This window comes from Thermobia domestica, chromosome 3 (assembly GCF_964235325.1).
Source record: "Thermobia domestica chromosome 3, izTheDome1.hap1.1, whole genome shotgun sequence".
NCBI classification, from domain to species: domain Eukaryota; kingdom Metazoa; phylum Arthropoda; class Insecta; order Zygentoma; family Lepismatidae; genus Thermobia; species Thermobia domestica.
The window spans coordinates 291,884,734-291,907,783 of record NC_137456.1 but is presented as its reverse complement, the minus strand read 5'-3'; positions in this window follow the sequence as shown (position 1 = coordinate 291,907,783).

The window sequence follows — 23,050 nt, the reverse complement described above, 5'->3', positions numbered from 1 at the left end:
AAATATACTTTTTAAAACAATTTTGACTTTATGCAGGGCTACAAACAGTGAGGAGTGCCATGTAAATTTAGTAACAAATATAATATTGGAAAATAATTTCGAATTAAACTAGCTGTGACTACATTACTTCAAAATTGAACTTGTGGAATATACAGTATGAGCGTAGCTCAAATAAAATAATCAATAAGAATGGTCTTGAGTGGAAGCTCGGACATTCCACGTAGGAGTAAGTTACATTAACCATTAACCTATCAGACAATGACGCACAGGGCTTGACCCGACTTTATCAGATGGTTGAATCAAATGTAACTTAATTAAAAAAAAATAGTAACAAATTTTAAAGCTTTAAAAAGTGTCCTGAAGAAGAGGAAGTTCATTTTGCACATTGTAACTAAGTTACAAGAGGTTTACGTCGTATCTGAACGGCGCATCCACTGAGTCCAATTTTGGAATATCCAATTAAGGTAGCTTTCAACGCAGCTAAGGGAAACTTATGTGAACCAGTAATAGAATTCTCCTTCTCAGAATGGATAAAGTCATGATTCGATAACCACAAGTTTCATGGTTCGAAACCCGTCGCCGAAATCAGATTTTGTACAATCTTCATTCCTCAATTCTGAATTTCTCTCATTTCGTTATCATCTGATGCTCTAAGAAGAGTTCTCCACATTATTTCGACAACTGCCTAATGTGATCCTCGCAGTTCGAAAACTTCCCTTCTTATCTTTCACAAAATCAGAATTTTCGTCATAATACGAATGCTGTCCGATCATTTTTCCCCAATTCTAAATCAGTGTATACAAATCATCCATCTCTGTCTCCATACTTGAATCTCTCTCTCTCTCTCTCTCTCTCAATGTCACCCAGGAAGTCATTTGACTTGAGATCTAACCTTCCACTCTTGAAACCAAATGTAAGCTCTTTAGCAATGCGCTATCGTAGCTCTATCGGTTTGTTGTTAAAACCAGTTTCTTTTAGACTTTATTCGGGGGGAGGGGAAGGAAGAGATTCTCCGTCGGCATAAGATTTTCACTTTTTATTAGTGTCTTACTATACATTTGATCAAAAAAATAGGTATTTATGAAGCTCAAGAGAGGGGGAAATATACCCTCCTGTCCGGCCAAAATGACGCCCTTGAAACATTTGCTTGCACTTACTGAAAAAAAAAAATTAAATGAATCCTTGAAAAAAACTCGTTTCTGTCCGTAGATATTTTAGAGCTCTTGGCAATTTCCATAGATTTCTTAGGGAGCATCTTACTAGCTTGCACTCTTTAAAGAAAGAAAAGAATGAAACTAAAGATATTTATGAAGCTCTGGGAAAATTGTGTGACTTTCCTTTAATTTAGGCTCTTAAAAATATTTCAGAACAAACGAATGGAAAAGACTGTTTTAAAGCTATAACGTTGTAAACTTGATTCCTGTTTCTTTTTCAGCTGAATGGAAAGAGTGTACTACGTCACACACACTCCTTTAGACAAGGAGAGATGGATGACGGGGAGGAGTTGGAATAAATACTAGAAGCTACTATTCGATTGATACATGTATTGCGGGAATGCATAAGAAAAATGGGCAAGAGTTTGTTATTAATTTGGACTTAATATTATATTAATTTTTTTTAACAAATCTTATGCCGCGGACTGTACCTAGGTATGTACCTGAAAAAATTTGTGGTCCATGTCATTCCCTTTCATGTGTATAAGATTGCCAAAAAATCAAATGTGGGAATTTATTGATCTCATTTATATCTTTCAGCAGGTCTTATTACCTAATATTATTATTTTAACGTGTACATGGATCCATTCCCTTTCATAAGACACTTATTATTATTTCACTCTTTTGAAAGTTTTGAAGGGGTTATTTTGCTCACCCGTTAAATTTTGAAAAACGCCAAATTCTGAATTTTGCTGTAATACTGTAGGTCCATAGTATCTATCACTATACATTTGATTGGTCCACCTCTGTCGTTCGTGGGTAATAATTTGCCTCAACTTAAGCAGTATGTTGTACCACGTGTTAGGTTCTTCACCGAATCCTCTTTGGTGATGATATATTACAATATAAGTTATATGAATGTGAACATAGGTACATTCTCTTTTATAAAACATGGATACATTGGTGTACTATTTTTAAATTTGGGAGGGGTTCCTTCGATCACCTCACAAATTTAGGAAATTGCCAAACTAACAAAATGTATAGTAGTGCTGGACACTAATACAGATGCTTGGTGGTAAATCTTTTTCTCTTTTATGAATAAATATTACCAAAAGTCGGTGCGACCAAATGTTAGCTTTGACACATTTATTTCCGTCTGTTAAAGTTTAAACTCATTACATTGGTGTGTACAGGTGTTTACTTTCTTTCTATTTCACATATATCTTGGTGTTCAATTTGAGATTCTTTTCCGGATCGTTCCTTAAATTTGAGAATAACCACATGACAAAATTCGCCAAAAATTCTGCAATTCCCAATGTAAACACTGAAAGAAACAATAACAAAGAAAAAGGTTTAATTCGAATAATTAAATGAAAAATTAATTATCTAGAAAACAAATTTTGTAACAAAATTTTCAAATAAATGTTCCAATTTAAACATTTTTAAAAAATCGAACTAAAATTTTCCCAAAAAATTTCAAACTAAAAATTTTAAAAATAAAATTTTTAAACTGAAGACTTTTAGCAAATAAATTTGAAACTAAAATTTTTAAAGAAACCTATCGAAACTAAAAATTGAAAAATCAAAAGTTTAAAATAGAATTCAACTTAAATACACCAACGTAACCATCTTTCACGGTTATCCGTAAAACTTTAGTGACTTTTAAATATCAGAAAAGAAATGATTGGTTTTGAATTCTTTGATGATACTTATGAGTGTGTGCAAAATCGTTGAACGAAAATGTTCAATCCAAAATTTTCGAAATAAATCTTTTGAAATCAGGGTATTCAAACTATTATTTAAACATTAATTGATAAAACGTTAAGTTGAATTTATCAAGCTGTGCGAAGCAAAGATTTGAATGTCTTCAACCAATCAGATTTCATATGCGGACTAAAATAAATAGTTTTCAATTCTTTGATGATATTTATCCGTGAGTGCAAAAACGTTGAACGAAAATGTTCAATCCAAAATTTTCGAACTGAAACTTATGAAATCACGATTTTCAAACAAATATTTAAACAGTAAGTTATAAAGTGTTAAGTGAAATTTGTTAAGCTTCTCTAAACAAAGATTTGAAAGTCTTCAACCAATCAGATTGCAGGAAAAGTGCTTAAATAGATTGGATGGAAAATAACTATATCAGTAATTAACCAATCAGATTGCATTATCTTAGGCAATGGGTTGTGACTAAAATTCAAAGTGTAGTTTAAAATCAAGTATCTGTGTTGAAATATTGCCTTTGATAATGAGTTGTAAATAAAACTATAAGATTTACAAATGTTATCTATGAAATTTCAAGTTCACAATTGGGCGAAGTAAGCATCAAACAATCGGATTTCTAGTAAAGATAACTTTCCACCAATGGACTTAGACTCAGTTGAGACTAAAGTTCAAGTTCTTGTTTCATACCAATCGTGTATTCACGGTGAAAATACTAGAAATTTGTACTGTAACATGTTCAGTTATTGAACAAATATATTTCTCTTGATAAGGGTTTCAACACGTTATATAGGTTTGAAAAGGTGTCTATTTACTTTTTTATTACATATTGACAGCCTCCTAACGTCGTGCCTTAGGGTGAACAAAGTAAGACGTTCAGAGATTGCTACTACTCATTATCTGAAATGAGTAGGTCGAAGTGAATTGAGAGGAAATAATAACACATCTATGCTTCATTTAATAACTTTATTGATCTAAGCAATACCGTGGTGTTTGTGTGTATGTTTGAGTGTGAATGTAGCACAACAATTCAGATCACAAATCGCAAACCTCTAGAAATTGTATCACAATCAATACGCCATAGCTGATATACACATACCTGCTTAAACGATGAGTGTCTGGACTGGATAATGATACTCCATTGTTTATGATTTCCTGGACTGGATAGTTGTAGTCTCTAATTGAACCAACTAGATGCCAACCATAACTATTGGTCGATGGTAGGACGTTGAAGAAGAATATGTCACCCTTGATCTATTCGTAGTCGAATGGATCGCAGACCAATACTTGGCTGCTACTTTCCTTCCTAAGTGTCTCTGATTCCTCTGATCCACTTCCGATCTTCTTCTGATCCCAATCCTCTCCAACGAGAATTTTTGTTCGTGATTCCAGACTCTGGAATTCGTTTCGTCGATCATTTGTGTTATCTCAGCTATTGTTGAAAAATTGGTTTCAACCCGTATTACATCGTGACCAAATTCCCAGACGAACAATCGTTGCAAATCTGAAGTTGTGCCACATTCAAATTGTGTCAATGTTAACAGACAATATTTCACATTGATGATATTACAGATTTCGTTCACAACTTACAAATCAAACAAAACAAATAAACTGACGACTTGGCGTCTAGCCATTCATTCAGTGACAACATAACACGACTACAACCATTTACGTAAATAAACAAAATAAACAAATACACGTGCTTGTAAAACATGACAACATTTCATTATTACTTCAATTTAATCTCTTTAATTTTAATTCGAATAAATATTAATTTCCATCACCAAAATAAACTCGTAAAACCGTATATCGCTACACGCCCATCCTTCAAAACGAGGAAACTCTGCTCTCGCCTAAATTTCTAGATAGAAATTGGTAAAATATTTAATAGAAAGATACAAGAATTAAAAAAATGTACATATTTTTCCTTCACCTATATATATATTAAGATACTCCTATATTCATTTATTAATATAAACTCTTTGATATATAACTTTATATACATTCTCTATATTTGGATTTAACTTTATATACATTAATTTTTCTTTGTTTCATTTTTAAAAAATCTGTGGCAAGAATCTCAGTTAAAGTGTAGCCTTCTGCCATCTAGTATTTTTCATATAGAACTACGTGCTACTTCATGCTCTTGCAAACTCATATATATGTACTTTTTCTATCTCTTTTCTGTAATTTTCCACTAAGTTCAGTATTAAAGTCCAAAACATAGTTTCGCACTGTAGCACTTTTGTCATAAATGTCAGTGTCTTAATCACAGATTTATTTGACGAAAAGAGTCACTTTACTAAAACACAATTCACTTTTTAACAATGCATTCATACACTTTTATTACTCAGTATCATCGTCAATTTGCGTTGTTTCATTTTATAGCATGTTTCAAAATTTATAAAATAAAACATTATTAATTAATCACATCATTACTGTTACAATTTCCACTCCTAACGTTAGCAACTATGTTTCACAGTCATTCCATAAAATATTTATTCAGCAGTTTCTGGTAAAACTTGACCATGAACTTGAAGATTCCCCACGTAGCTTCCTCAGTCGTTTCCTTGCGATTTTTGAAATTGGCTGTGAAATTCGTGCTTCTGAATCTTCGTCTAAAAGTTAGCGATTTTTCACAAAATTACCACGTCACACGGGTGGAAGTAAACTTTTGCACTATTCGGGTCTTTGGTTAAATGTTCGACCGTATTTGCGGTTTCGGCATTCTCCAAATTGGTGTTCCCATGTGCAACACTCTGGATTTGGGTAGTGTTCAGTGCTATATGCTCTCTATGTTTTTTCGTGCCAATTCTAGTCCAGCAAGATTGTGATCTAAATTATTTTCAGTGTTATTTTTGTGTTTTACAGTGTTATTTTTGTGAATCAGTGTATAAATAGGCGTGCTTGCATAGTGCTGAATATGTGTAACATCTTCGTAGATAGTGTTCTTGTTTTCTACGCTATTAATATTTCCTCTCTGATTATTTAATTTCTGCACTTTACATACTAAATATATTATAATTATTAGCGTTCCTACGACAAACATTACTAACCCCGTTAATACGATAACTAATACCATAGTTCATGCCATAGTCCACAGTTCTGCAAAATATAAATGACTAATCGTGAGATTCAATTTTCGTCTATTTTAAGCTATTATATTTCTATATCTGTGTCTATGGTTACTCTTTGTAAAATCTTACATTATATTTCCATAGGCCTACCGTTAATTTTCTCAAAACAATCTTTCATTGTCGCTTTAAATGCACAAATGATGCATATTACTTTACAATGTATTATGTTCTTACATTTATGTAACCTTTCAGAGTGCTAATCGTCACTTTTTGTTACATATTAAATCTATTCTTTTCGTTTCTTCATTTTTTAAATCGTAGTAGCGAGACATTTTCTCTCATATTTATGTAATTAAATATGCTTTATTTCGAATATATTTAGAATCTAATGCATGTATTGATGTTCCTTCTACCTTTATATGACGTTAAAATACTTTATTTATTTAGAAATCATACACCGCCTCCGCACGCCCGCCTCCTTGAACACGGAATAAAGCGGCTAGATTGCTGTGAGAGTTGGTTGCGGTGACCTTCCTCTCATGCACTGTTCCGCTCAATCCTTTTCCGTAAATATGTAGTTAAATATCTAATATAAAGAATACTTTGCTTCTTATTAATAAATATCAATATGCTAATAGATTATTATATTGATTATTAGGTATTCATAATGTCCATTCTTTTTAAAAAAAAAAAAACTTGAATTTAGAAAATAACCTAGGTCCAAAATACATTGTTTACATACTAATTTTGACTATTTTTGACATGATGCAATACGTATGTATTCTATTTTAACTCTTTTACGTCTATTAACTATTATTTTTACTATTTTCTTTCTCGGTGTTTATCTATTTTTAAATACTTTTCACATACTTTATACGACTTATTTATTTCACTAGTAAGCTTACTTTCTCTAGTTCTACACTTACATTATTTCTGTTATTCTACTTTGTCTCTATTATCTAGCTTCTATCACTATTTTTAATAGACTTTACTTTCTTATTTTCGATGTTCAAGTAGCTTTCAGCTAGTAATGATGTGATGTTTTCATGTTACTCAACTTAGTCATTACTCTATTTGAATGATGTTATTTATTTTTATCTATGATATTCTATCATTATTGCTATTCTTAATGCTGCTCTTGCATAACTAAAATACAGGGTGTTGTCGTTTTATTTCGCGCGTGACTCTTTTCGTTCATATAACCTTTTCGTTTCACCAATGGATAGTCTGATCCTAGAATATCTAGGATTCTATGACCTAGGCTAATTGACTCATGTTTACCACTTTCGTTCGGTAAGTGTTTATACTTATTTGCCAATTATTTATTATTCTAATACAGTGTTTTTTCCAAGTTTTCGTTTCGACATTCAATTTCATTACTTTTTTCAAAAATAATTTTCTTCTCCATACCCCTAAGTGTTAAAACTTTTTTTAAACCCAAGGCACACACAACATGGGTTTACGTCATTCGCTTTACTTTATTAATAGTTGTTGATTCTTCTTCTTCTTCTTCTTCTTCTTCTTCTTCTTCTTATTATTATTATTATTATTATTATTATTATTATTATTATTATTATTATTATTATTATTGATTTTGAATTTTATATTGACGAATGGACTTGTAGAGCTACAGTACAATATTATAAGCAACGTAGTCATTGATTTTAGAGCTACTATAATTCCACCTACTACGTACATAATATAATCCGTTTTTAAATGTAACTAAGGGATTGTTGTATCTACTTTTAATTTTAATAGCTTTTCAGTTATTCTGTTTAATTCTTGCGTATGCAAAGAAAATTAATTTCTCTCTCCGTCCAATTACCAATTAATTTAATGTGCTTATTCCGAACTTGTACTATTTGCTTAGTCGGTATTACTAATTCACCTATTGTTATATTATCAAATTTATCATAATTTATAAAATATGATTTAGTCTTCGTCAGTTCCAATTTTGTGAAAGTAATTTCTTGATGCACACCTACCTTTGTCATATACACATCCTGTTCAACAGAAGAGTACATATACCTGCATGTGTATATCTGAACATTACTTTCCCCAAAAATTTTTCAGAATTTTGTTGACATCTTTCTAAAGAGTTATTTAATACAATATTATTTAAACATTTCGCCTCGTCGTCTAATGTAATGCTTTCATAGAAATATAAGTAACTTTTAATTTAGCACTTGGTTTTATCGAAAGAATGATGTTTACCTTCCGCCAAATATACTGTTCCGGTAATTCATAGAATATTCTTGTATTATTAATTAAATAGTCCATAGAAATTACATCGTATATAATTGAAATGCTACTATCATATATGATCGGAGTCTTTAACAATAAATCTACATTATTTTCGTCATAATGATACTTCATTAAGTATACGTTAGACGTGTGGTAAAACATCCCAATGTCTGACCTATAAATAGTGTGTTTCAAAACATCATGAAGATATACTAATCTTTTTACGTCTTCATTAGATAGAGTGTAGTATGACAACTGATTATTTAATATGCGATTTATGATTTTATTTACCCTTTCTTGAACGAGGTGAGCGAATAAATTCGCAAGTATCTTGCGTTGCGAGTGGTGTAAATAACAATATAATTCCTGAATTTTACTTTTAAATCCTTGCAAAACATTTTGTACTTTTACTACAATGCCATGGACTAGAGACATTTCATTATTAAATGATGTTTTTAAGTGATTAATTTCACTAGTTAGCATGTTTTCATGTTTAGTAAGTTTTTTTATCGAATATGAAAATTATTGATTATGCACTACATTATATGTTGATAAACCAATAGATGACAACCCTAATAACCACGAGAATATAAATCTTTTACACCTATAATTATGAATACACCTAGTCTTGCCATTTTCATTCACAAAATGACTAGGCAAGAAATTTACAATGTTTCGCCTAAATTCGTTTTCTTTAGTTGCATATTCATTTAGAATGTCGTATGCATCGTTACGTTTATCATCCACCGGCACAGATTCTTGAAAATTTAAATGTAATTTACAGTTGTGTACACCATGTTTGCTGCGTGCACGGCACACGCGTTCTGCACTAATTCCAACCCAATCTCTGGCAAAGTAACCTGCTGATGATCATCTTTTGCTATGCACACGGTCATTACTACCATTCCCAAAATTATATTCTTCAACATGGTGTTTACTATAAATAACTAAAACCTAAAATTACTTATTCTATTCTACATATTGACTTTATTTTATTTATTTTAATCAATTTTAAATAATTTATTTAGCTATTACTTATACTGTTTACTTATATATTTATTTGATCCTAATTTTATTTACTTTATTTATGTTGTATGTGTACCTTAGATAATTTACTCCACAAAAAGATCATGACTTATATAATTAAAAAAATACTTTATATTCCTATTGACTCTAATTTCTGTAAACAAAACATGTTTACCAGTTCAGGGTTTTCTGATGGAAGCCGACGTTTCATTCGGCTTCGGATGGACTTTGGTTGATAAACGGCGGTCCACCTCGCCGTTCACTGATAAAAATATTTTGGCTGCAGAACATCTATTAAAAAAGAAAATCAAACTTATAAAACTTAGTTTTATTTTATTTTCGTTTTCATCGCAACAATCGTTACCGGTTGTGGTATTTGAGTTTGTGAAACCATGAGGTTCACTTTAACGTTATTTTTCTAGAGATCTCTATCCGAACTTGAATCATCCTCGTCTTTGTCAGACTCACCATCCTTCGGTTCAATGAAAGATTTCAAACGACGAATGTTAATTTTCTCTTGACCCTTCTTAGTTTCATACTTCACTTTATACGAGTTGTTGTTCATTCTCTCTAAGATAATGCCACGGATGTGGAACCTACCCCCAAAACATGCTGGGTTTCCGGCTCTTGGCATTTCTTTTATTCACACTTTCTGTCCAACATCGAAGTTGGGTTGAGAAAATTTCTTCTCTATCTGTTTTTTCTGTGACTTGAATCGTTTCTGTAGATTTTGATATGCAAGCTGTCTTGCTTCCTTGACGGCTTTAATTCGCTTAGAGTTCTCAACGTACTTACAGAGAATGTCCAGATCTTGTTCTAGGAACATTCTGGGTCCACGTCCTGTCAGTAGATAGTATGGCGAATGCTTCGTCCCATCATGAACTTGAGTATTCATTGTGAACAGGATGCAATGTAGAAACTCATCCCAATTCGTGAATTCTCGATCGATGTAATGTTTCATCACCTGTTGAATTGATCCTATTGCGCGTTCCGTTGTACCTATATTATAGTGGGCAACAGTATTTGCGAAGCTCAACTTCATACCGAAACATTCTGCCAATTCCTCCATTACTTTTCTGCGGTGGGTACTATGTCTATCCGTGGACAAAATTTCGGGAATACGATGTTTAGTGATTAATTCCTCGAAAATTACATCAGCTATTATTTCAGATGTAATAGCTGGAACTGCTTTCGCAATTACGTACCTCGTCGTACTGTCAACAAACACAATGACGTACTTATTCCGAAGATTCCTTGAACGTTTAAATGGCCCGATTTCATCCATCGTTACATACTGAAACGGCATGTAACTAGGATATCTCTGCGGGTGTAATGGCGTCCGACCAGCTTTTCGTTTCTGAATTTGACAGCTCACACATTGACTGACCTTCTCTTGTAAAAACTTCTTCATGTTGGGAAAATAGATTGATTTGAGTGCTCTATTATAAATTTTGGTATAGGAGTAGTGTCCTCCACCGTAGATTGAGCAATGCAAGTTTCTGAAAACTTGTTCCCTTAACGCGAATGGAATACACAAGAGGAACTTTATTCCACTTGCCATCCTTTGTGTCCTATAGAGTTTTCCTTCCTTAATAACATACCAACGTGCCTGCTTTTCTGCCTTAGTTTCTGCTACTTCTGGGTGTTCGATAGCATTCATGATTGGTCCAAAAATGTGTCTTTCCTTTGGAGTTCCGCCACATCTACGTCGTCATCAAATGTAATATTTCCTTCAAGGTCTTCTCTATTAATTGGCAAAGCGTCTAAATCCACATCTTCTGATATCTGTGTTCCGTGAAAGCACATCACTGGGGTTTTTCTCTCCAGGGCAGTGAACTGGTGTGTACTGATATTGAGCCATTTCCAAACTATACCTTAACAATTTAGATGATAGTTTCGGTGTAGTTTGCATTTTATACACCAGTAGTCCGTAAATAATTCAAAATCTTTATTATATAGGTAGTAATCAAATGCTTTAAATGCACTTACCACAGCTAAAATTTCAAGTTCCAATATATGTCTTTTTGCCTCCTGTGATCGCAATACTCTACTATAGTACGCGATCGGAGTCCATTCATCATTCTATTGCTTTTGCATTAACACCGCTCCTATGGACTTAGTTGAAGCATGCGTATACACTCGTGTTTCCAAGTTTTCACGGAAAGGAGCTAGCAACGGTGCATTCAATAACGTATTTTTCAATCTCTCGAAACATTTTTGATGTTCCTCTGTCCAAACGAACTTGTGATTCTTCCTGAGCAATGGCTGGAAAATTGCTGAGATTTCTTTCACGTAGATAGAGCCATTCCTTAAATTTGAGAATAACAAAATAAAACGTTCTTTAGGACCCATTGTAAAGTTTGTTTGGACTATCTTGTTTCATTTTAAGTGTAAAAATATTGCCAAAATTCAAATTTTTAATGTTATTGTCCAACTTTTTCTTCTCTCATACGACTTTATTAACTAGTATGGTTATATTTGAGTTCATGACGTTGGTACATTGATACGTTTCTCTTAATATTTGGGGGAGTATCGTTCTTAAATTAGGTAATATACATTTCTGTATAATTCAAATCTTTTCGTCTTTTTTCCAAAATGTTTTTTTACCAGTGAGTACAAGAATGCACATTTAAAAAAAACAAACAATTTTCAAAAAAAAACAACTATAATGATATTAAACCAAATTTTTATATTGAAAATTTTCAAACTAAATCTAGAAACACAGTTTTCAAATTAAAAATCATCAAACAAAATATATTTGAAACAAAATGATTTAACTCGAATATTAAAATGAAGAATCAAAAAAAAATTGGGACAAAGTTATGAAACTTAAATATTTCAAGAAAAATCGATACAAGAATTTTCAAACAAATATCTGGAAGCTAAAAATGTCCATAAAAAGTACAAACAAATTTTCAATTGAAAATTTTCACCTAAAATGCACCAAAAATAAATACCTTTCGCAGTTAGCCGTGAACCTTTGTCCGGATTTAAATATTCGAATAAGAAATAAACGGTTTGTAATTCTTAGGTTATATCAGTTAGTGAAAAAACTTTCAACAAGGAAAATGTTCAAACCAAAATTTTCGAACTGGAAATTTTCCAAACTAATTTTCAGATAAATATTTAAAGAGTGGTCGATAATATATTAAGCAAAAATTTAAAGTTGCATGCAGCAAAGATTTGAAAGTCTCCAACCAATCAAATTGCATGGAAGATAGTGATCAGCCAATCAGATTGAATAAACAATAACTTTGTCACTAATTAAACTATGAGATTGCATTACTTAAGACACTGAGATGTATCTACATTTCAAAGTGAACTTCCATATCAGGTATCATCTGTTGAAATGTTGCCCTTAGATTATGAGGCTTCACTACAACTCTAAGATTCAAAAATGTGAACTGCCAAATTTCAAGTTCTTAATTAGTTCGAGGTGTGCATCAAATAATCAAATTCCATCAATTAATCAAAGACAACATCCCACTTACGCTGAGTTGACTAAAGTTCAAAGTATTGTTTCATATCAATCGAATATTAACGTTAAGTTAAGCATATCATTCAAACTTTCCGCCTGATACTACAATTTTGCTTATAAAAATTCCGTAAGTTAAAGTATGGTTCTGCAAAACTCTCCAAAAGCACATAAAAATACCTAAATCACAGCATTAACCATGTACTTAAAGGTATAATAATTAGTTGTAGATAGGACTCAATTAGGTCAATAACACCAGCCAGTATCTTACCATGGAAGGAAATAAACAGAAACTAGTGACCTGATTCTCGTTATATCCAGTGAGAGACTGGCCTGATTGAATGGTGGAATAATAATCTTGAGTATTGGAGTGAGAGTGGTGGTTATTGTTTCACTAAGCGATACTAGACCTAAGCCTAGTTGTTCTCATTCAGATTAACTTGAGATTCGCTTCGTAACTCTCATTGTATTTAGATCGAGAGAGCTGACGGCTGCATTGGACGAGTTACTCTTATACCTGATATTTCCATTATTTCGACTTAAGTATTGGTCTTTTGATTAGTTTCTTAGACACAGCCATAGCACGTTTATTCTTGTTGCCAACTCATGAGAGACAACATTCAGACCGAGACCAAGGCAAAAATAAAAAGGTAACCTTGAAAGAAGGTTATAAAAGGTGAGTGTCCATTAAAATATAATTCAGTTGATTGTCCCTTGTTTGTGTTTTATGTTTGTGTGTTGTCTTTTCGTATCCTATTGGGTTATGATTAGTGTCATTTCGCGATAATAATTTATTGAATGTGATTGATAATTCAGCATATCAATTCTTGGTAAGTGGGCTGAAACCCGATGTGTATGATATTATTTATAATTTGCATTGTTTTCAGCTTTCATTCGTGTAGTGAAAGATTTATATTAATAAATACCCGTTTTGAGCTCTTTTGGATTTAGAGAATTATCAGTTCTTGTAGGCGAACTATGTGATAGGGTTGCGTACGGTACTCAGATTTTGTTAAAATGAATTGAGTTTCCTTATTAATTCATTATTTATTATTCCTGCGAACCTTTGTCATTCAGAACTTTTGTAATTTGAGATTCTAAAAAAACTCCCCCAAAATTTTTGTCCTTATCAAATATTGGGCTTTTGAGAATATCTGAACACCTTATTCGCAGATTTGAAATCAATTAAAGGAATTATTTTCTCTCCTCTCTACTCGAGTAATTTAAGTTGATAAAATTCATATTATTTAATGTTCAAAGAAATTGTATTTAGCCTTGATACGTAATGGTTACTGCATAGGATTACTAGTTTCATGGGATTTGACTATTTTCACAATAATTGATTTGATCATGTCAAAGAATCTATACTACTTATAGACTACCAAGGAAGAAAGGAATTCTTTGTTGCAGATTTTTTTCAATATCATGTTGTATTTTATTGTAATAAATGATATTTACTCGAATTGTTGTTGTTGTTGCTGTCATTTATTAACTATATATACACACACACACACACACACACACACACACATATATATATATATATATATATATATATATATATATCTTATGATTGGTATAAAATATTTATTTACTTTCTTATGCTAAATTATCCATCTGTTAACTGGCGATTGTCGAGAGGCTGCGTCTGTCCTCGTAGATCCCTCTGTGGTTGGACTTAGGGTGGTGTTGACAGGTCAACATTTCTTGAGCGCTACAGATCTGATGAAAGGAAACATATTGGGTCAATCGGTCATCTTCCAGTGATACAAACTATTTATTACGTTTGTATTTTGGCACTTGTTAACCATAAGAGACAAAGAGATGTGAGACCGAAATGTATAGTGATACACATTGCGGTTATATACAATTAAACTGAATATTTAAACTTGGCAATATCTCAAATTTTTACAGTTGGCCAAGTTATTACTCGTAAATTATTAAAGGAATGCAATAATACCTATATCTTAAGAGATAGAATAGAACAATGTCCACATACCGTAGAACCTATTAGGAAATAAGATCACATGAAAGGGAACAAAATGTGTCAATACCCAAACGCATGGCGGTACAATTTTTGGCAAGTTTTTATCCGTGAAAGTTAACGAGATGGACCCGTGCTATTATATCATTTTTTTAATTGGACATATTCCAAAATTTTAGTGAAGGATCCATTTACCCCGCCCAAAACTTTCCACGTCCAACTCCCTATTACCTTCCAAGTACCATGTGTTCCAAAAGGATAATTTAAACATCGTTGCGTTTTTCAAATCTAAATTTACACGTTGTCGTACCATCGATTCAGATGTGACCAGGAAACTGTTCACTCTGCAAAACATTATGCGGATGTAAAGGATTTTGCACATTATAGGGGTCATACATGTATTTACAGCATTGGTAAAAAGTGGTGGTCTTAGGGTTAAGAATAGTACACCAATGCATCCCTCTTTATTAAAGTGAATGTACCTCTGTACTCACCCGTATAGCTATATTACGTAATAGGACTTCATCAAAGGAGTTATGTTTGGTCAAAACCTAACACATGGTACAACGTACAGCTTCCTTTTATATTTTTGATTTTTTAACATATGAATGGAACGATGAAGGCCTCATATTTACAGTGATACATATTTGGTTCCTACACTTCTATAGCAAATTTTCAAAACGGGTAGGATGGAGGTGGAACTTGAATTTCTGGCTCCTTCTCGTGGTGAATTCGGAACTATTTCATGAAATGATAACTTGAATAATGAGGAAATAGCTGAAAAATCATTATGGAAATGAAATGTATAAAATCACTTAGATTAGCGAATTCATAAGAAACGTGATTTCATACAGCAAAAATAAAGCATTTAGACGCTACAGAAACAAGATGGTAATCAGATTATTTCTTGGGTAAAAATACATTTTTATGTGTATTTTTGTTTTGTAATTGTTAGAAATTTTAGGCAGTTTGCGGGAAAAGAAGAGCCAAAGTGTTTTTTTCTTTTGTGTAAGTTTTCCAGTGTAAAGCATGCAAATACGCAACTTTTGAGCTTTATAAAAATTCGATACTCGAAAATTTGATTTTTTTCTCTTCACCCTACCATATATATATTATGGACTGGAAGGGATCGAGCTTTTAATTCTAAATAGGAACCGTCCTTTTTAATATATATTCTGATTCTCCATGAAATAATAAATAACATTTATATTGAACATTTTTGTTGCATGATAGATGCGCTCGAGTTGTTAAAAATCAAAATGGCTTACAATATTTAGAAATGAGGTATTTTAAACAGATTTTGTTAATACCTGGGAAACTACATATCGGATATTTAAAAAAACTTATAACAAAAACATGAAGGCAGGCATCCAATAATTCCACACTTGACTCCAGCTAGCACCTCCCGATGGAAGGATTGGGGGGTGAACTTTGGAATTTTAAGTATGAACCACCGTCTTTTTTGAATACTCACATTCTCCGTGAAACAATAAGTAACTTTTGTATTGAAGATTTTTGTTTCGTGATACATGGCGCTGGAATCGACAGAAAACAAATCTTACAAACAGTTGAATAATGAGGCAAATAAAACTGTTTGTGCGAATGCCTGGAAAACTGCAAATAAGATTTTCGAAAAGGTGCAAAAAATGTTTTTTTGTCTTGAAGGGGGACATCACTTGATATCACACTCGATCCCCTGCTCCAACCGCTGTTGATAGTCAACTTTAGAATCTTAAATTGTAATCTTCATTGCGTTTATTGCATACTCGGATTCTCTGTAAAAATAGGTATGTTTGTGTCGAACATTTGTGTTGCGTTATAGATGCTTTTGAGTCGGCAAAATCAAAATAGGTTGCAACTAGTCGGCAAAATCAAAATGAATTACACACACATCAAAAATAATATCTCAGAAAATACTCATCAGGTTAGGAAAATTAGTGCTTTTGGTATGTTCAGAAATGTTACCAAATGGAATCAGAGCTGATCCTTCCACTACCGTCAAAAGTTTAGGAAGACATTTATTCCAAATTCTGGAATGATAAACAGGTGTTTTATAGCAAAAGTACTTGATTCTTCAGGTCTTCATCTATTACTTTGTCCACACTGTTGGTGAAATTTCTGTCGTAGATGTCACTGAAATGGTCAGCAAGAGAAAACATTCCTGACGTGGACGTTGTAAAAATTTAATCCATTAGTTTTTTTTTATGAAAGTCCTTTTGCCTTTCACCACGGGGGTGCTAGTTTTAGAACAGTTTCCTTGCTTCTCATACATCTTCATTGTTTACTGAAACAAATGTTCCAAATTGTGCCCATTTACCCATACTCCTCCAATACACATACTCATGCTCATTGCTAGTGTTATATATAGTGAAATATTTATGTTTGATTGCCCCTAAGCTACTGAAAGGGCATTTTGTACTTCACGTTTTCTTTATGACTGAAAAATTTGTCGTTTTTTCGGTTTGAATATGTTCTATATGCTAGTTTATGGAATTAATGTATATCTAAAAAGTAACATGCACCAATTACAAGCAAGGCTGGGAACGGGGGTTCCATTACAAGCGGAGCTGGATAACAGGAGCCTCATTACTAGTGGGGTAGAGAAATCGAGCCCTATTTCTCTCTCCATAAAACGTTTGAACATTACGATACAAAACATCGTTGTTGTATATGCATTTAGCTTTATATGCTTTATGGACGGTAATTTCAATGAAAAAGAATGTTTCGCAGAAAATATTAATCATTTGGAACATTTTCTTATCACTTGTGAACGGTGTTTAGAGATGGGCAGGAGCAAGTTCGAGCGAGTTTTCTCTGAAGCTCCACTCGACCCGACATAGACATCTTTGAGCTACCCTTGAGCACCACTCAAGAACTGGACTCGAAAATTACTTCCAACTTGACTCGATTTTGAGTCGAGTTGACCCAAAACGGACCAAATGATGTGTGTAATTTGAAGTACTCTCTTCAAGTATACTATTTAGATAATATAATTATTATCAATGATACTTCTACTACTAATGTTAGTTATTATTATTGCCATTACTGCAATGACATCGTTCAGACGATTCTGGGTTTGAGTACCAGAGGATCAAGTTGAAAAATCTTGTATCTTGAGACCAAATCTGTTGAAAGTTATAGGACGCCGGTCGAACATGCTCAAAACTACCCTGCCCGGACTTAGACTTAACAACGGCTCTTGCTGCATGGCTCAGAGCTAATCCACTATGCACCCGAACCGAAAAATAATCCGGGTCAAAAGTTCACCTGCCGGAGCTTGAATGAACTCTTAAGTCAGTTTAACCAAACGAAGGAAATGTATTTTCCCAACCGAGCCGGTTCAAGAGAATGGGTCAATTGAGCCTAGCTCAACTAAGGTCTTTATAAAAATCCCTTGTAGTCTTATTCTCAAGAGCAGACTAGATGCGACCGGTGAACTTATTTTTGAGAAACAGGAAAAGTTTTCCACATTAGTGCTTACATTTCTCATGAGTTGCTTTGCAGTCTAATGAATTCATGATTTCAAAGCGACATAGAATGAACTGACCGAACAAGCCACTTTTCAATTCGCTCGACTCGTCCCCATTCGTGACAAAGTTTACCAATTTTGATTTGTTGTCATTTACACCAAAAGAATGTTTAATACAAATGTCACGTATTTTTACGTTGAAAATCGGAATCTGGAATAAAAAACTAGGTTCTTATTTAATATTTCAAACTTGATCTCCAACCGGCCCCCGGAGACTGATTTAGGGCGTCGAGTATGGTACCTTTGGGTGTCCCTCGTCTAGACGAAGAAGAACGTTTGTTATAACTTTTTTAAAAACTAATTTGTAGTTTTTCAAATATTCTGAAAAACATTTTCAAATGCCTCAGTTATCAACTGTTTAACTGCATTTCAATTTTTGTCTATCACAGCATATTTATCACGCGAGGAAAAATTTAAATGCAAAATTACGATTTTTTGACGGACATTCCTAATACACAATAAAAATGAGGTGATATTTCAACATTTTAAACTCGGCATCTATCCCAACAAAGGGGTTATTGGAAGGGGGTCGAGTCCGGTATCAATTCATGCTCCACTTCGAGACAAACAAATTTCTTTTATTTTTTTTAAAATCGGAGTTTTTAGTTCCCAATTTATCGACAAAAAGTTTTAAATGCCTCAGTTTTCAAGTGTTTGTATGTCATTTTATTTTGTCGATTCCAGCACCATCTATCACGGGACAAAAATGTTCAACACGAATTTACTTATTTTATCATGGAGAATCAGAATATGCAATAAAAATGGGGGTTCTACTTAACATTTCCAGATAGTTTCAAAAATAGTTCCAAATGCCTCGCGTGCATGTATATACAGGGTGCGGGAGTTATATGAGAACAAGATAACATTTGCGGGAAAAGGAGCTGAGACAGAAGATAGATAAGTTCATGACCATTGAACGCTATGAACATGTTACGACAGGCCAAATACAGTTTATGATTCGGTGAAACCGCCATCTGCAGTAATAAGAGCCCCTAAACGGTGTTGAAACCGTCGAAAGGCATGATTGAATTAGGTCTTGGAATGTTTGTCATGACGTCCACGATGGCTGGCCTGAGAGAAGCAACGATGTTGTGTGGATACTTATTAGAAGACCTCTCAAACACCCCAGACGTAAAAGTCCAGAGGGTTGGGAGGAATGTCGTGGTCGTGAAAATTCGTGGTCAAGCACTCTTGGGTTGAATGAGTCATATGACGGGAGCGGATTCCTCCTTAAAAACATATGGACTGTCACGTTCTATTGCAGTAATCTATAGCTGCACAACCATCTTCACCACATCGGTGTAAGAAAAGGTGATAGCTCTGGCACCTTAACTAAAGAAATATGGAACTCTCACGTCGCCCTCAGAACTCACAACCCCGAGAACAATCACGGAGGCTGGGAGCTTGGTGTGCATAACGGTCGGAATCTACTCGGGTGTTTTACACAATCACCGCTCATTCCTGTGGTTCTCTTTCAGCTCCTGGACAATGATTTTCTCATCCGAGAAGAACCAGATCACTGCTCGGGATGATTCAATTGTCCAAAAGTCACCTCTCACGGGTCACTATATTGTCCCTGGTTCAAGCGGACTTCAACTAGCCTCTCTGCATCACGTAAGACATATAATGGAGGTCTTCCAACGTACCACGACGAATGGTGAACTCGTCAACCTGTTTCTACCATACGAGTATACTCATGGACTTCGCTGGGTCCGCTTCCACAACAGCTTGGAAGTAAGTAATGAATTCGCTCTTTTTCGTTCTATCCGAGCGCTGACAATGTAGTTTCTTGTGGGAAACGGCTTCTACCACTGTTGAGCTCCTGTTCTCTCGGACCTTTGAAGACGAATGAACGGGCGACGTTCAGGAAGCAGCGATCTTGGAATCTGCGTGTACTGCAGCAAGGGTACGATGACTAGACACTTCTTAATTTCCTGGGTTATCGTAGGGTTTGCCATGTTTGCAACGGAAAAATGTTGATGTTTTACAATGACATACAGGATAGTGTGTCAATTATTCTGTGTTTTACTGCACCCTGCATATAAATAGATGTTGCACCTTGCATATATATATTACACCAAATTCTGTTTGCCATCTTGAGTCATCCACTCATTGTATGGAAAATGTTCACAATTTCATATGTCAACATTTAACGTTGGTGCTTTATTATTTTCTTTTGTCATAAGATACTTGCTACCTTAGTGAATATAAATTTCTCTTGATAATATTTATGCATCTTATAGTCTTCTTCGCATATGATCCAATGTTCAATTTCGTAATTTTCTCAATTACATTCATACCATGAACTTCTTTTGTTCAGGTAAATCACATCTCTTTAAATTTAGAAGTAGAAAAAAAATTAATCATTATTAGTTTAAAATCTTCGTAGTTGACAATTCTACATACTCCAGATGTCGTAAAATTTTACCGCTTAATATATTTTATCTTCGTTATTTTGACAGTAAATACAAAATGTTTTAATGTAAATTTTCCTTTAGAATGTAGATCTAAAAGTTGCAAAAGAAAACATATTGAAAAACACATATACTGAACCGTTTATTTTAACTGGATTGTAGTGTGTAACTGACAGTGTTCAGTTTGCCGTATTTGAATGTTTGGTATTTTAGTGATTAGTATTTATTAGATTGATTGTTCGACTGGCATATCAATATTAATGGTTCTTCTTTCCCCCCTCTCCCTCTCTTTCTTTCTTTCTCTCTCTCTCTCTCTCTCTCTCTCTCTCTCTCTGTGTGTGTGGTGTATGTGTGTGAGTTGAGCACACTACCGACTTTTCAAAACTTTCAAGAAAGGCATGTATCTATACAGGATCCAATTGTTTAGATTTATTGTGTAAAGTAAATAGTTTTCATATAGATTGACTAAAGCATATGATTTTCTTTCTACTGATATAAGTGTCTTGAGTATGTTTTTGTTATATCAAATGCTGATTATTATCCCTGGTAACATCTTTTCAAATCGGAAGATATTTTCTTGATTAATTTACTCAACTTTTGAAACGTTTTTCACTCCAATAGTCCTTAAGAATCTTCCAAATACCTCGTATGTCAGTGCAAGTACTCGGTGACATCATTTATGGGCTGTTCTGTCAAGCATAATGCTTTTTTTGTCATATTTACTCTACTTTGTTGATACTTTGTAAGCGACTATTCGCATACAATTATTTTGCTTTCAAAATAACCACTGCCGACTTAGTTGCAATGAATTTAAAGTTTTCTTAGAGCTTTTGTCATGTTTGTTTTATTTTTGTAGTATTAAATTTGTTCATTTGAATTAAAACAGGAAGACCTCATTTTGCACACAGGCCTATCCATTCATTTTTTGCATTAAAGCACTTTTGAATAATGCACAAAAATTGCTCATTGAAGTAAGTAGTCATCTAATAAGAAGAGCAAAATAAACACATCAATTGGTGACGTGGAAACAGCGCATCATTAAAGAAAGCGTGATATTGTTTGCCTGCTCATTAGTTACCTATTTATTCCAAAGAAGGTTTACCTATTAAATTTGTCTCTACATCAACAGGTTCGTGTATTTGTGGACACATGTGAAAAACGTGGTTTCTTTTCAAATACAGTAAAGTGAAGATTGTTCCGTCTAGACAACTTGTTTTCAATTTGGAAAATTCTTTAAAAACAATACGTGTTCTGATGTTTGACAGTAGCCATTAGTAAATTTGTGCGTTATTTTGTTTGGTATATGAGGTCAATTTTTTGAACTTCTGGTTGTTGTTATACGTAACAAGACAAACATAACAATGCGGTCTGCGCTCTTCTACTCTGCAACTAACCCTAAGTAACATCTCCCACGAGAAGTTCCAGCACGTTAGTAGGAGTTGACCTACAGGAGATTATACATGGCTGTCATCATTGATTAGTAGTAGAAAAATGATCGATCAGGAACATATCTGGCTCATAAGAGAACAATCCAGGAGCCCATGGGAAATCGAACACCTTGAATCGTCCACCCACGATCTTTTCCGACCTCCATTTTAGGGGTGTATTTGTTCCCTTTTTGAGCGCTTTTTAGGGGGTATACATGTTCTCTTTATGAAGGGGTGGACTCGTTCCCTTTTATGATAACTTTTTTCCACCCCTTATTATGTCATAGCAGAGACTACGAACACATAGCAGAGCAGATAATACATAAGACTACGTAACATAGCAGGTGTGTATTCGTTCCACCCCTACGTTTTCATGATTACCTTTTCCACGCCTTATTTTACCATACCAGAGAATACATGGAGACTACGAACACATAGTAGAGCAGATAATCTTTTAGGGGTGGGTTTGTTCCCTTTTATGAGACACTTTTTTCACCCCTTATTTTATAATCGAACACGCTGAAATAGGAATGTAGGGGTGTACACGTCCAATTTTATGAGCACTTTTCTCATCCTTTATTTTAACATAGCAGAAATTACAGATGCTGTGAACATAGCAGATCGATAATACATTCTCGAACCGCCTATTTAACATAGCACATACTACATAAGACTATGTAACATAAAAGAGTATGGCTTATTTTTCAACCCCTATTTCAACATAGAAATTGCACAGAGACTAAGAACGCCCCTCTGCTATTTAACATAGCAAAGATTACCAAAACCATAGCAGGTGTACTTGTTTTCAACCCCTATTTTAACATACCACATATTACATAAAACCATATAACATGCCAGAGCTAATAAAAGAGCATGGCTTATTATCAACCTCTATTTTAACTTTGCGGAAATTACATAACACTATGCAGCATGGCAGAGTATGTCTTATTTTTCAACCCCTATTATAACGTAGCAAAAAAATTGCATAAGACTATGAC